The sequence below is a fragment of the Trachemys scripta genome, chromosome 24, assembly GCF_013100865.1.
Source record: "Trachemys scripta elegans isolate TJP31775 chromosome 24, CAS_Tse_1.0, whole genome shotgun sequence".
NCBI lineage: Eukaryota > Metazoa > Chordata > Testudines > Emydidae > Trachemys > Trachemys scripta.
This window is the reverse complement of record NC_048321.1, coordinates 5,336,482-5,350,097: the sequence shown is the minus strand read 5'-3', so window position 1 is coordinate 5,350,097 and position 13,616 is coordinate 5,336,482.

Sequence of the window (13,616 nt, the reverse complement as noted above, 5' to 3'; positions counted from 1 at the left end):
CTCTGGGGAGACTTTTGCCTTTGGCAGATGCCGGACTGACCCAGTTCCAGTCCCCCTTCCCTCCCGGCTGCCTGGATAAAAGATCTACAGATGTCCAACTCTCCCCGCCCGAGTAGAAAGAAATGGCCCGTTTCCATGGATACTTTATTACCCTTTTTTTTTTTTTTAATGGAAAAAATCGTTTTTTCCCTTGACTCTCAGGGTTTTGTACCCGGTCACAATAATCAGCCCCCTCCCGTCTCTTTCATTTCTCGCACCGTACTTGAAAAAGTCAAGGCATGAATGGGAAGATGGTGCCTTTTTTCCTGACCCCTGTGGCTAACATAAAATGCCAATAGTCTGGCCGAGCTGTGGGAGACTACGCACGCCCACATGACTTAGTGTTGCGATCCCCCCATGTTCATCTGAACCGTGCTGGAGCTTGGGAGGAGGAGTCGGGACCCTGGAGTTCTGTTCATGGCACCAAGAGGAAGTGTTTCCTAGTTGTAAGAGCAAGGGAATAAAAGCCAGGACTCCTGGGTTCCTTTCCTGGCTTTGGGAGGACATGGGGCCTCATGGTTAGTGTGGAGGTCTGGAATCCAGGACTCCTGGATTCCACTGGAGGGTATTGGGTCTGGAAAAGAGGATATTTTTAGGAGACCGAAACATGGATCATGGCCCTTTGTTCTCTTGGTCGACTGATCAGCTGTTGGGTGAGCGTGAGTACTCGGGGTAGGGGCCCCCGATCCTGTGTCATGCGCTAGCCCCTCCACATGGGCATCTTCCCCCAGCACCGCCGTTGCTGCTGCATGGAACGCGTTGCTTGCCGCTGTCCCCCGCACACGCTTTACTGCCACGGCCGGCTGACCAGCTCCCCCTGCAGCTTCAGTTCCCCAGTGGCACAAATGCTTCTCCTTAAATTACTAACTGCATGGAGTGTGAGTCGTCCCTCGTGGCTGGGGAGGGCTGGGCAGGGCGCTGCTTCTGTGCCATCGGCCTGGCCTGCGCAGCGCCCTGGTGTCTTGCGCCGTTTCAGGACAGACCTGTGCTCATCACATGCCCTTTGGGATGACTGCAAAACAGCACAGCCCTGCCACTGACCCCCATGGCCCCAGCTGGGTCCCTGGGCTCTGTTCCCCTCCTGCCTTCCCATGGGAATCTCCAGGGTGGGTCAGGACGGGGCTCCGGCCAACAGCAATCTTCTCTTGTCCAGTGGCTGGTACCAGCTGCATCAGAGGAAGCTGCCAGGATCCTGCAGTGATGGGAGAACCTGCCCCCAGGGAATGCTCCCTCCTGACCCCAGGAGAGGTGGCTGGATTATGCTCTGCAGCTTGAGGGTTTCTCCTGCCTCTGAGTCCTGAACCCTCCCTTCCCTACACCCATCGTCCCAGCAGGACCCGCATGGATCTCTCCACAAGCTGCAGGGATGGGACGGGCCCAGTGGCTGCTCCACCAGTCAAATCCCCCAGGTCCCTCCCTGCTGCCCCACTCGCCATCTCCCTTTGCTACCCTGCACCCCCAGAAAGAGCTAAATCAGCAAAGACCCACAGGGGCCACACAGCCAGCCTGGGGCTCAGGGCAAGTTACACAAAGCGGCCCAAGCCAAAGGCCTTGGAAGCCAGTGAACAAACTATGGACAAACAATCCCCATATCCCCTCTATCTATCGATCTATCCCCATACACTCCCCTTTATCTATCTATCCCCATACACCCCCTTTATCTATCTATCTATCCCCATACACCCCATCTATCTATCTATCTATCCCCATACACCCCCTTTATCTATCTATCCCCATATACCCCATCTATCTATCTATCCATCCCCATACACCCCCTTTATCTATCTATCCCCATACACCCCATCTATCTATCTATCCATCCCCATACACCCCCATTATCTATCTATCTATCCCCACACAAACCCTCTATCTATCTATCTATCTATCCCCACACACACCCTCTATCTATCTATCTATCTATCCCCATACACCCCATCTATCTATCTATCTATCTATCTATCTATCTATCTATCTATCTATCTATCTATCCCCATACACACCCTCTAACTAGCTAGCTAATCTCTTTTCTCTCTCTTTTTCTGTCCCCTAATCTCCTTGCCTCTTTTCTCTTATCTCCATGTCTTTCTTGGGGCCCAATGGTGACCCCCTCCTCAGTGCCCCTTATTGGCCTGATAACCAGTGGGGTGGGGGAGGGTCCTTTCCCTCTCTCTCCGTGTCCATGTTTCCTGCTCTCTTTTTTCTCTAGTTTTCCATTCCTCTGTCTGCTCTTTAACGCTCTCTCTCTCTTTCTCTGCTGCCAGCTTTCACAATTAGCCATCAGGCAGCCTGATTGCTTTCCCTGCCACTCTGCGCTTTAGGCCACTCGTTGCTCTCCGCAGCCGCCTGCCTTCTGGCTGCCTTGGGCTCGGCTGCTCCATTCCCTGTTTGGAGCACGCAGCTTTGAAATTAATCAGCTCCCCCCGTACAGTGCCATTAGAATAATGCCTCAGCGGCTTGCAAAGGGGAAGAAAAGAATAAAGGAGCAGAAACAGCTGCAGCGGCCCGGCTAACGGGATGATTGAATTTCAAGGGATTTTCCCACAGGAAGCTGACACGTTGCCGTCCCTAACTGGGTAAACTGGTGAGGACCCATCACCCCAACCTCCAGCAGAAGCCACTTGGGTTCTTCAGGCCTCCCCCCCCCCTGCTGTTTTTCATCGTCTCTCGGCAGTATTTCTGCCCCCACCAGAGGCAGGGACTGTTCAGCATCCCCCATGTTCCCCCAAGATTTCCATCCATATTGTTTGTGAGCACAAAGTTCAAAGCAACATCCAAGACGTGGCTCAACAGCCAAAATTTTAGTCGAGCGCAAGGTTTTGGCGAATCCAGGGGGAACTGGGTGAAATTATCTGGCCTGTGGCCATACGGGAGGCCCACCTGCATGATCTAATGGTCCCTTCTGCTCTTAACACCTCTGAAACTGTGGCCTTCAGATGCTCATCTGAACCCACAGCCTGAATCTCCTCTTCATTCCATCACTGTGATTCTGTTGACTTTAAAGAAGTTGCTCCCAAATGAGGCCTTCGGGTGGCCTTCTTCGCTTGCCCATCGCTAGAAATAATAACCCACTCCCTCTCCCACCCCGGGCACCCTGGGAGTTTCGCACTAGCTCCAAAGAGCTGGCATAGCTTTCCATGCAGGACAGCAGCCACTGGACTAGATTTCACCCCTGGGCAAACTCAAAGGAGTTATTTCAGGCAGGAATCTTCCATGTTGCACCTTCATTGACTCCATGTTGGCCATCCAATTCCATTCCCCATCTCATGTCATTGCCCCTTTCTGCAGTCCCAGAGATTATTCAACAGGAGCACAAATTCGGGGATTTCCTTGGCTTGTCCCTATTTCATTCTGAACAGAAAACAAGAGAGAAAAGACGCCGTGAGCTAACGTCTCCGGACTCTCCAAAATGGGCCCCGACCTGGGAAGGGTATTTTACTCAGCTCCAGCCCACGAAAAGGACATTCCTGCCCCAGCCAATTCTTCTGAGACTCTTGAGGATGTTGATGGATTAACCTCCCGTCTAACTCTCTCTTTGTGTGTGTGTGTTGTGTTTCTAGGCGTGCGGCAGGAATCCGAAAGCGAAGACGGCTCCAAGAGCGTCCATTTCACCTTCCTCATCGGCTGCGTCTTTGTGTCATTCGTCCTCGGGGCCTTCTTTTCCGGTTTGTTCGTCTCCTGCTACTGCAGCCACGTGTTCCAGAAGACCAAGCACGTCAGCAAGGACCCCGAGAACACGATCCAGCGCCCCCTGTCCCTGCGGAGCTTGGCTAAGATGAACGGGCTGCTGGACAACCCGTCCAAGGATGGGCTGACAGAAGCCTCCTCTCCGAAACTGTATACCACGCTGCTGCCCAGTGAGAAGGAGCCGCACAACGGAACGGCCAAGGCCGGCGTGAAGGAGCACCCGGAGCTGTCCGGTTTGCCCACGCCTGAGTCCACCCCGGAGCTGCCCATGAAGAACATGAAGGCCATCAGGAACCAATGGGAGAAGAACCAGAACTGCAACAATGCCAAGGAGTCGCAAGGCAAGGGCCACCTGTTCCCCGGCCCCGTCTCCGGCACCCAGGTCTTCCAGTTCCCCGGCGCCATGGTGCTGCCTAGCAACCTCCAGGGCTACGACCCGTCGCTGACCGGCTACCTGGATGAAAAGAAGATCCCCAATGCGGAGCGGGTGCTAGTGCGCCACTCCCAGTGCTACCTGCCCAAAGGGGTGGAGGTGACGACGTTGGAGGAGCTGCTGAAACACCTCCACGAAGCTAGCGGCTCCCCGAAGAAGCTGCCAAGCCATCAGCCGGCCATCAGCCCCCACGCGGCCATGTCCTTCGCCAACAGGGTGCAGCCCAAGATCCCAGACACCGAGAGCGCCCCCTATTACAGCTCCTCCACCCTCCCCAGGGACAGCTTGCCCCGGAGGCTGGACGTTCCCCCCGACGTCACGCCGCAGTCCTGCCTGGAGAAGCAGCCGCCGCCCAGGCACCCGTCGCAGAGGCACTCGCTGTGCTCGGCGCAGAAGCTGATGAACCTAGCGGTGGGCGGGGGGCTTATCTCCCGGCAGCACAGCCTGAGCCAGGCAGTCCGGCAGCACCCGCCCCCCGCGCTCCTGACCCGCATGCACTCCACGGGCACCCAGGTACCCCTCGAAGGGCACGGCGTCTTCCAGAGCTCGCTGCCCAGGCCCGGCGGCATCAAGAGATCGGCCTCCATGAAGCCCGACGTGCCCCCCAAGCTGCTCTTCATGCCCTCGTCCCCCATCAAGCCAGCCGCCCAGTTCAAGTACTGACCCCGCCAGCATGAGCCGGGGGGGGTGGGGGCACTGCTTGCCGGCGCCCCCTGAGCCCCCATCCGCGGTTCCGGGTGGGGGAGGGGAGAACAATCGGCAGCGGCCGGGCGAAAGGTCCTGCCCTCTGCCCCCTGGATTTGTAGTTTTGCATCTAAAAGAGCCTTTTTTTAACATGCATCCAGCACACGTCCCCTCCTAACGCCCGAGCTTCAAGACCATGGGGCGGGCGGAGAACATGTCCCCCAGACCTCCTGCCACCACATCCACCCCTCCCCCATAAAAAGCTGCGGGGGCCACGCTGTCAACCAGCCGCCTCCTTTCCCGCTCGGCCTGTTACGATTTGCGGGGAGGCAGGGCCCGAGGGAACAGAAGCCGGGCCATCCCGCCACGCCGCAGCTGCATTTTGCTTCCAAATGACGCCAAGAACCAGCTGGGGCGGGAAGAAAAGGGGATCACGCCCCAGTTTCTGCCTCGTCCTGCCTCCCCCCAGCTCCATTTAAGCCCCCGGTAACCCGCCGCTAATTGGTTTTATTTATTAGACGAAACTAATTTAAACGCAAAGGCCCCGTTGTAGCATCGGCCCGTGCTGGAGCCAGAGGTTTGACACCCAGCGGCGTCACCGCGGCCGGGCAGATTTCAGAGCCCTCCGGGGCAGGAGAAAGCATCAGCCTGGGACAGCCCGTCGTGGGGCAAAAATCAATTTTGGGGGGAAGATCAGAGCGCTCCCAACCCGGCCAGCAACTTGAGGGCTAGGAAGCCTCAGACAGATGGCCCTACGAGCCTTGTGGAATATATATATAAATACTGTACATAGCTATAAATATATATATATATATTTCAAGGTAACTTCGCATAAGAGAAGTCAAATTTATCCTACCGTGTAGGAGAGCGAACTGTGCACAAGCCAATGGTGCTGCAGTCATGTACATGCGGTGTCGGGACAGACACAGCCCGCGTTGATGCCTGAATTATATAATCTCGTCATGCCCCGAATGTTGGGTCGTTTTTTGGGTGTGGGGGGACAGGGTCAATTACCCACAAACGAGCTTTGTACCAGAGCGTTCAAAAAACCAACAAAGGAGTGGCGCCGGCAGAGAGCTCCAGTGTTCAGGCTGAGTCTGATCATCAGGATAAGTGCTGGGGGAGGGGGGGAATTTTCCACTGGGGTACAGGTCTGATCCAGCTCATCCCCCCCCCCCCACTGGGGTACAGGTCTGATCCATCTCATTTCCCCCCCATTGGGGTACAGGTCTGATCCATCTCACTCTTCCCCACACACACACTGGGGTACAGGTCTGATCCATGTCATCCCCCCCCACTGGGGTATGGGTCTGATCCATCTCACTCTTCCCACACACCCACTGGGGTACGGGTCTCATCCATCTCACTCTCCCCACTGGGCTATGGGTCTGATCCATCTCACTCCCCCTTCCCCATTGGGGTACGGGTCTGATCCATCTCACTCCCCCCACTGGAGTATGGGTCTGATCCATCTCACTCCCCCCACTGGAGTATGGATCTGATCCATATAATTCCACTCCCTTGCACTGGTGTATGGGTCTGAGCCATCGTCACACACACACACTCTGGGATATGGCCTGATCTCTCTGACCCCCCCACAGCATAGGGATGTGGCTCTGGTCCAAAGCCCACGTCAATGAGAGGCTTCCCATCACCTCCAGCCTGCGTTGGATCTGGCCCCAAATGCTAGAATTTCAACTGTGTCAGCACCCAGCCACCCCGACTGAGAACAGAGACACCCGCTCCCCCACTGAGAACAATGGAGTATCACACACACACACTACTATTGAGAACAATGGATCGGCACAGAAAACAATGGCGAATCCTCCTCCCTCCCCCACTGAGAACAATGGGAGCGGAGCACTTTTGGAAATCTGGCCCTGCACAAGGCTGTGGGGGCACTCGACTCGGCCCAGCTTTAACCACGGGTAGGAACGGAAACCTGAGCCATGGGCACGCTCTGATTTTGGCTGAAGTCAGTTGGGAGCAGGGTTAATTTACACAGAAATGAGCCTCCGCTCTTCCCAGAATCAGAGTGAAACCAGTTTGACTGGCCTGGTGCAGGCTCCTGGTGTTTAGCCAGCGCCACAGGCCCAGAGGAGCGCCACTGAATTCGAGAGCGTTACGCTGGTGTGAATGTGCCCAGTGGAGTCATGCCAGATTCACACTGAGCTCAGAAGCCAGCCAGTGATTTTAAAGCAGAGCGCGTGGGGGGCGGAGGGGCAACCTTGCCTGTGAGTGACTCCAGTGGGCCATGCCCTGGGAGCCCAGCACAGGGGGAGGGCTCAGGGGTGCTGGGATCCTCAGCGGAGCTGGATGTAAAGCAAAGGCCACGTCTTCCCAACAGGGCATCCGATGCCAACCCAGTTCACTGCTGGAGTGTAAAGAGAACTGAACCTGCAGGAGACCTAAAGTCCGGGCTGTCCCTGTTAAGGGGATGTGGGGCGGTCCCATCTACACCACGACTAACTCAGGGGACCCGGGAGCTCATCTGAGTCTTCTGCCTGGGCTAAATGCTTAGCCTGCCTGCGTTAGGGGACCCGGTAAGACCCAGCCTCACTACAGTTTTGGGCCACATAACATTGCAGGGTTACGTACCATTGGTTTTTAATAGCCTGCAAAGAATGGGGCAGGGATTGTAAAGGGGTATGTTGAGGGGGAAAGTCTCTGTTTCCCAAGAAGGCTGCTGCTTATATTCCCTGGGCATTCCTTCCCAGCATGCACTGCTGCTGAGTCTACAACGCCCACCAGTCCTCCTGGACTACAAGTCCCAGAATGCTTTGCCAGGCCCCAGTACCAGCTCACCCCTCAGGACTAGTCTCTGCGGTTGGTCAGCTGGGAGGTTACCGTACATGGCCCATTGACCTCAGCTGCAGGGCATGCAGTGGTGGCCAGGTGAGAAAGAAATTACACGCGCACCTGCCTTGGCCTCTGGTGGAGCCGGGCCACCAAGCTAGAGGGTTGATTTGTCTGCTCCGATGCCGCAGTTCTTACAGCGTCTCGCAGGATAAGAGCTCTAACCGGGCCGTTAAAAGTCCGGTCAGCGGCGCAGGGGGGGCCAGGGGCTCCCAGAAGCAGCCGCCAGGTCCTGCAGGGAGGCTCCCTGCACTGCCCCGGCCCCGAGTGCTGGCCCCGCAGTTCCCATTGGCCGGGAACCGCAACCAATGGGAACTGCGGGGGCAATGCCTGTGGGCGCGAGGGCAGCACGCAGAGCCTCCTGGCTGCCCCTGCGCCTAGGAGCCGCAGGGACCTAGCGGCCACTTCCTGGGAGCCGTGGTAAGCGCTGCCGGGACCCCACACTCCAATCCCCTTCCCCAACCTGGAGTCCCCTCCCGCACCCAAACTCTCTCCTGGAGCCTGCACCCTGTAGCCCTCCACACATCCCAACCCCCTGCCCCAGCCCTGAGCCCCTCCTGCACCCCAACCCCCTCATCCCCGGCCCCACCTCAGAGCTTGCACCCCCAGCCAGAGCCCTCACCCCTTCCCTCACACCCCAATTCCCTGCCCCAATCCAGTGAAAGTGAGTGAGGGTGGGGGAGAGTGACAGACGGAGGGAGGGGGGATGGAGCAAGTGGGGCGGGGCCTATGAGAAGGGGCGGGGGCTCAGGGAAGGGGTGGGGCAGGGATGTTCAGTTTTGTGCGATTAGAAAGTTGGCAACCCTAGGAGACCCCAGCACACACACACACACACACACACACCCGTCCTGCATTTCCCCCACACCATCTGCCCCGAAGCACCCAGCCCTCTCCTGGAGCACGCGGAGCATTAAGGTCCGCATGACTCCTTTATAAAGATAAAAGCGCAGCTTATTCCAGGCCCTGGAGGTAACGAGCCCGTCAAGGCAAACGCAGCACTGGTAGGGGGCGGATTAAACTTACAACACGTTTATTGACAAAAGCTGGAGGTTTGAAGTGAGCCCAAGTACAAGGGATAAAGATAAAACAGTGACAAGCAAATAAAAGTGACTAAGTGGCTGAGACGTCAGAAGCTATAGCCTTGGGTCAAGGCTGATTTCCAGCCAATCCTTTTCCTGCCAGCCATGGCTGACCTCCTCTCAGTCAGAAGTGCAAGGGGCTGCTTTCCCTTGTCTTCCTAGGGGAACCATCTTGGCCTAAGCAGGTTTCTCACTCTAGTCAGTTCCCAGGGACTTCAAACCCCTCCCTTCCCCCTCGCTGTCCCTTGTTTGCCCCGTATGGCAGCACCCCGCCCTCCTTGGCCCCGCTGCTGCTTCTGGACGCGCTGCCACAGTCCCTGGGCGGCTCAGGCCGCTTCGCCCAGCCCTGGCTGCGGCACTGGGGGGTGGCCACCCTGCGGCCTCTGCAGGCGGATCCATGTGCCGCGCGGGGTGGCCCCCAGCCCCAGTGTCCCCCGCTTGGAGCCTGCCCGGCCCAGCCACAAGGTGCGGGCACTGCTCCCCCGTGACACGAACCACAGTGGCCCCTGGGTGCCCCCACGCACGAGGCGCAGCTGCTGTCAGGCCCGGCTCTAAGCTTTTGCCGCCCGAAGCAAAAAAATAAAAAATAAAAAAGGTGACCAGAATGCCGCGCCGCCCCAAGCACATTGGTTTGCTGGTGCCTAGAGCCGGCCCTGTCCATCTGTCTGGGCTTGCAAGAGCTGTGGCCCCTTGCGTCTGTCCGGATGGCTTCGTCTATCATCCTAAACTCACTGTTTTGTCCCCAGACTCGGGCTGATCCCCGCTGTTCCCCCTGCCTGGGGACTTCCCACCCCTGCCCATTCATATATAAATGGGGTTTGCATTGGGTTTGGCCTCACTTTTGTTAATCTCACTGGAGACAGGTAGCAGCTGCCTTCCCTCCTGTCTGGGAGAAAGCCTTTGGGGCCAGACTTTACGGTGTAATACCAGTGCGGAGCCATAATTCCTCCCCTAGTGTTAATACAGACATGTTACAATATTCATCACCATTAGCGCTCATGAGCGAGCTGACTAGCTACTCTTTTACGACAGTCATATTGTCTGCAATCAGTTCATTGACCTGCCTGGCATTTGCGGTGCCGCCTCCCCGTCTTTATCATCCAGTTAACCACTGCAGTGCGGTCCCAGATGAAGTCCCTTTTCTCCTCCTCTCCTCCTGAGCACCGGGCTGGTCAGCCAAGTCAATCCACAGTCCTTTGCCTAGGACAAACCTGTTCATTGCCTTGACCAGGGCTAGGCCGTCGGGTTTTACCCACGTTCCAATGACATCACCGGGAGAGAATTTATGACTTGACATCTGACGCTGTCACAGAGATTTTACAAAGACACCATTGACCAGTGTGTTCGCGGTTGTCACATGATAGCTCACAAGGCAGATTCGGTACAAATAGCCTGGCAGTAGCGTGTACAGGGCCGCCCTTAGGATTTATGGGGCCCTACGCGGTATTATTACACTGGTGCCCCTACACCGGCGCATTCGGCTCTGTGAATACGGCCCCTGACTTCTGCCTAGTAAGGAGACTGCAGGGCTTGCTGGGTGGGCGGGAGGTGAAGGGTTGTGCTCAGAGACGGCAGCAGAGCAGCATGGGGGCGTCCGGGCTGAACAATCAGAAGGAGCAAGGTGGGAAAAGACCCCCGCCCCCCAGCTCTCTCCTCCCTTCCAGCTCAGGCATTTGCTGAAGGTTTCATGGCATCTCAAGGCCATGGCCTAACAGTCCCTCCCCAAGCCCCTGACATGGGGACCAAGGACCAAGCCCTCTGCTGATGTAGACCATTGCCTGCTTCCAGCCGTTTACACTGGGCGGGAATCTGGCCTCCGCATTCCCACTGATCACCAGCAGACGCAGTCCCATAGGAGGGTGCTGGGCCTGGCCAAACCTGGCCAGAGAGTGAACGAACCAAAAGAATTAGCAGGCAGAATAGCCCCCATATGACACCATGTCTCCATCCCCCTTTGGCCAGGGCAGGAGCGTACCCCATTGTCTGTAGTTCACCCCCAGCCTCGTCAGCTCCCCCTGCAATCCCTGGAGACAACCCTGCAGCGAGAACGGGCAGGAAGATTCCCCTGCTGTTCAACTACATTTCCCCTGGGCTTAATGTCACCCTGTCCTCCTAGCGCTGCCCTGGGGTCACCCTGAGCTCCCCTAGGCACCCAAACCACACCCCCTCCTTGCGTGTTCACACCCTTCACTAATAGCTGTATGAGGGGAGCTCCTAGCAGCCCCAGCTGAGATTGGGGTGGGTGCTCTGTGCAGACACAGAGAGACACTCCCTGCCCCAAATTGATCACAGGCTAACTAGACCTGACAGACATGGCCAGGAAGGGAAACCGAGGCACAGAGCGGGGCAGGGACTTGCCCAAGGCCACCCAGCAGGTCAGAAGCAGAACAGGGAACAGGACCTAACAGTTTTCCAAGGCTAACCAGACATTCAGCCCCCGCATCCTGTCTCCCTGACATGGCAGCATAAAAACACCATTGCAGTTGGCTGCTCTGAGTCCTGCCTCACTTGGTCCTGTCTAAAAGCCATGCATGAAACGAGGGGCCGGGTCTCAGCCTGGTCGTTGGTGGGTGGCCAGCGGATGCCCAGCAGGAATGCCAGTGCCATGGGAACACAGATCAGAGGGGATTTGGATTACAGCGGAATGGGCTGTTGTGGGCTGGGGGGGGGGGCAATTAGCTTGCTGGGCAGTTTTCCTCCATCAGAGCAGGCTAGCCGGGAGCCAGGCGCGCTGAGTTCTAAGCCTGGCTTTGCTGGAGAACGGCCACTGGACCATAATCACTCCGTGCCTCCGTTTTCCGCTCTTAAGAGTGGGGACCGTGGTAGCGCAAGCCCCACGGAGCAGAGCTCTGTGAGCGCTGCTCATTGTGACCACAGCCTGCCCTAGTGATGGGCTTTGCCCAGGATGGGGTGTGGGAAGGAAAGGAGCCGTGATCACACCTTCCCAGCCCACGGTCGGGCTGGGATCCTTTCGTCACTTTGTTTTCTGAAACTCATAAGAACATAAGAACGGCCAGACTGGGTCAGACCAAAGGTCCATTCAGCCCGGTATCCTGTCTACTGACAGTGACCAATGCCAGGTGTCCCAAAGGCAATGAACAGACAGGTTATCATCAAGTGATCCATCCCCTGTCACCCAATCCCAGCTTCTGGCAAACAGAGGCTAGGGACACAAATCCCTGCCCAGCCTGGCTAATAGCCGTTGATGGACCTATCCTCCATGAATCTATCTAGCTCCCTTTTGAACCCTGTTATAATAACTCCTTTCCCCAGCGGCGGGTTCTGGGTGATTTGCCAGTCCCATTATGCGCTGATACAGGGCACGTAGCCCAAGGAGGCTGGTACTCTGGAGATCTTACCTGAAATTACTTCCAAGAGCAGAGACGTTTTTAAAAAATAAGCACGTGTGTGTGAGCGAGACACGGCACATCTAATTGGCTGGGCTTGGCTGTACGAGTTAGCTGAAAATTACCGAGCTGGAGTGGAAGCGATTTGTTCAGGCAGCGAATTAGATACTGCAGCGGCAGCCAGCCGGACGTACCAAACCTCATTTGCCCCAGCGATTTAATGTGCCATCAGGCTGTGGATGGTTTCCATAGAGAAGGACCAATTGAGGCAGCACATACACATACACACACACAACGGGGAAGGTCTGTCTCTAGTCCCCGCTGCGTGCCCCTCTGTAGCCCTGCCCGTGGGCTATGACCCCACCCGTCCAGCAGGGCGGCAGTACAGTGGAAGGTTTCAGAGATAACGAATGGGACGGTTCACACCTCTCGGAGCCGTCGGGTCAGGCTGGCTGCAGATTCAGGCAGGCATCAGTTACACTCAGGGCATATTTTCTTGGCATCCCCGAGGGCTAGAAACCTGTTTAAAAAACCCAAGAATGTTGCGATTCCGCTCTCATCACGGCAGACCAGGTGCGGACGCTTCAGGCCTCAACCCAGCTCTGGCTGGCTCCCAAATTAGTGGGACCAGGTTCACAAGCTGGCCCTGTGGAGGCCCGAGTGCTGCCCTGCACCCCAGTCCCATCTGGGCCTCGTTACACACAGGTCCCTTCTCTTTACTCTTTGTGTTAAAGCAGAGGCTACAGGCCCCAGCTGAGATCAGGGCATCGGTGTGCCAGGCACATGGGGAGAGGCCGGCCCTGCCCTGACGACCTCAACACAACTGACTTTGGCAGAGCCGCCATGACAATTAACCCAGCGTCTCTCTGTGCCCCAGGGCAGCCTCCTTTCAGGGCCTAATCCTGTGATGGCCACAGTTGTCCGCTGAAGCCAACAGCAGCTCTGCACCGGAGAGGACACAGGAGCAGGACCCCTCCGGCTTTCCGGTCTGGCCAGCATTATCCTGGGTGATCCCTTCTGCAGCCAGTGCTGACAGGCCTGGTACAGCATCCTCACCCCAGCTCCGCTGCGGAGCCGGCAGCTAAGTACAGCACTGGAGCAAGAAAACTATTCCAGCTCCTCACAGTCTTTAATGTATTCAACCTCCCAGCCCCCAGCCCCACCCCCCGAGGCAGGGCTGTTGTCCCCAGGAGACAGGTGGGGACACTAAGGCACAGAGATGCTAAGGTTACATCCGCAAGTCTCCGTGCCTCAGTTTCCCTTCCCACTCTTGTCTACTTAGACTGTGAGCTCATCAGGGCAGTGACTGTCTCTCATGCTGCGTCTGTGCAATGGGTCCCTGATCTCAGCTGGGACCACTAGATGCTGTGTTAATATGAATATAAATACCAGACATGTGGCTAAGCACTTGGGCTTCCCAAGCCACCATCTACAGACGGCGTACCTGGAAAGGCAGCTAGCACACAAATAACCTGCGGAACTCACTGCTACATG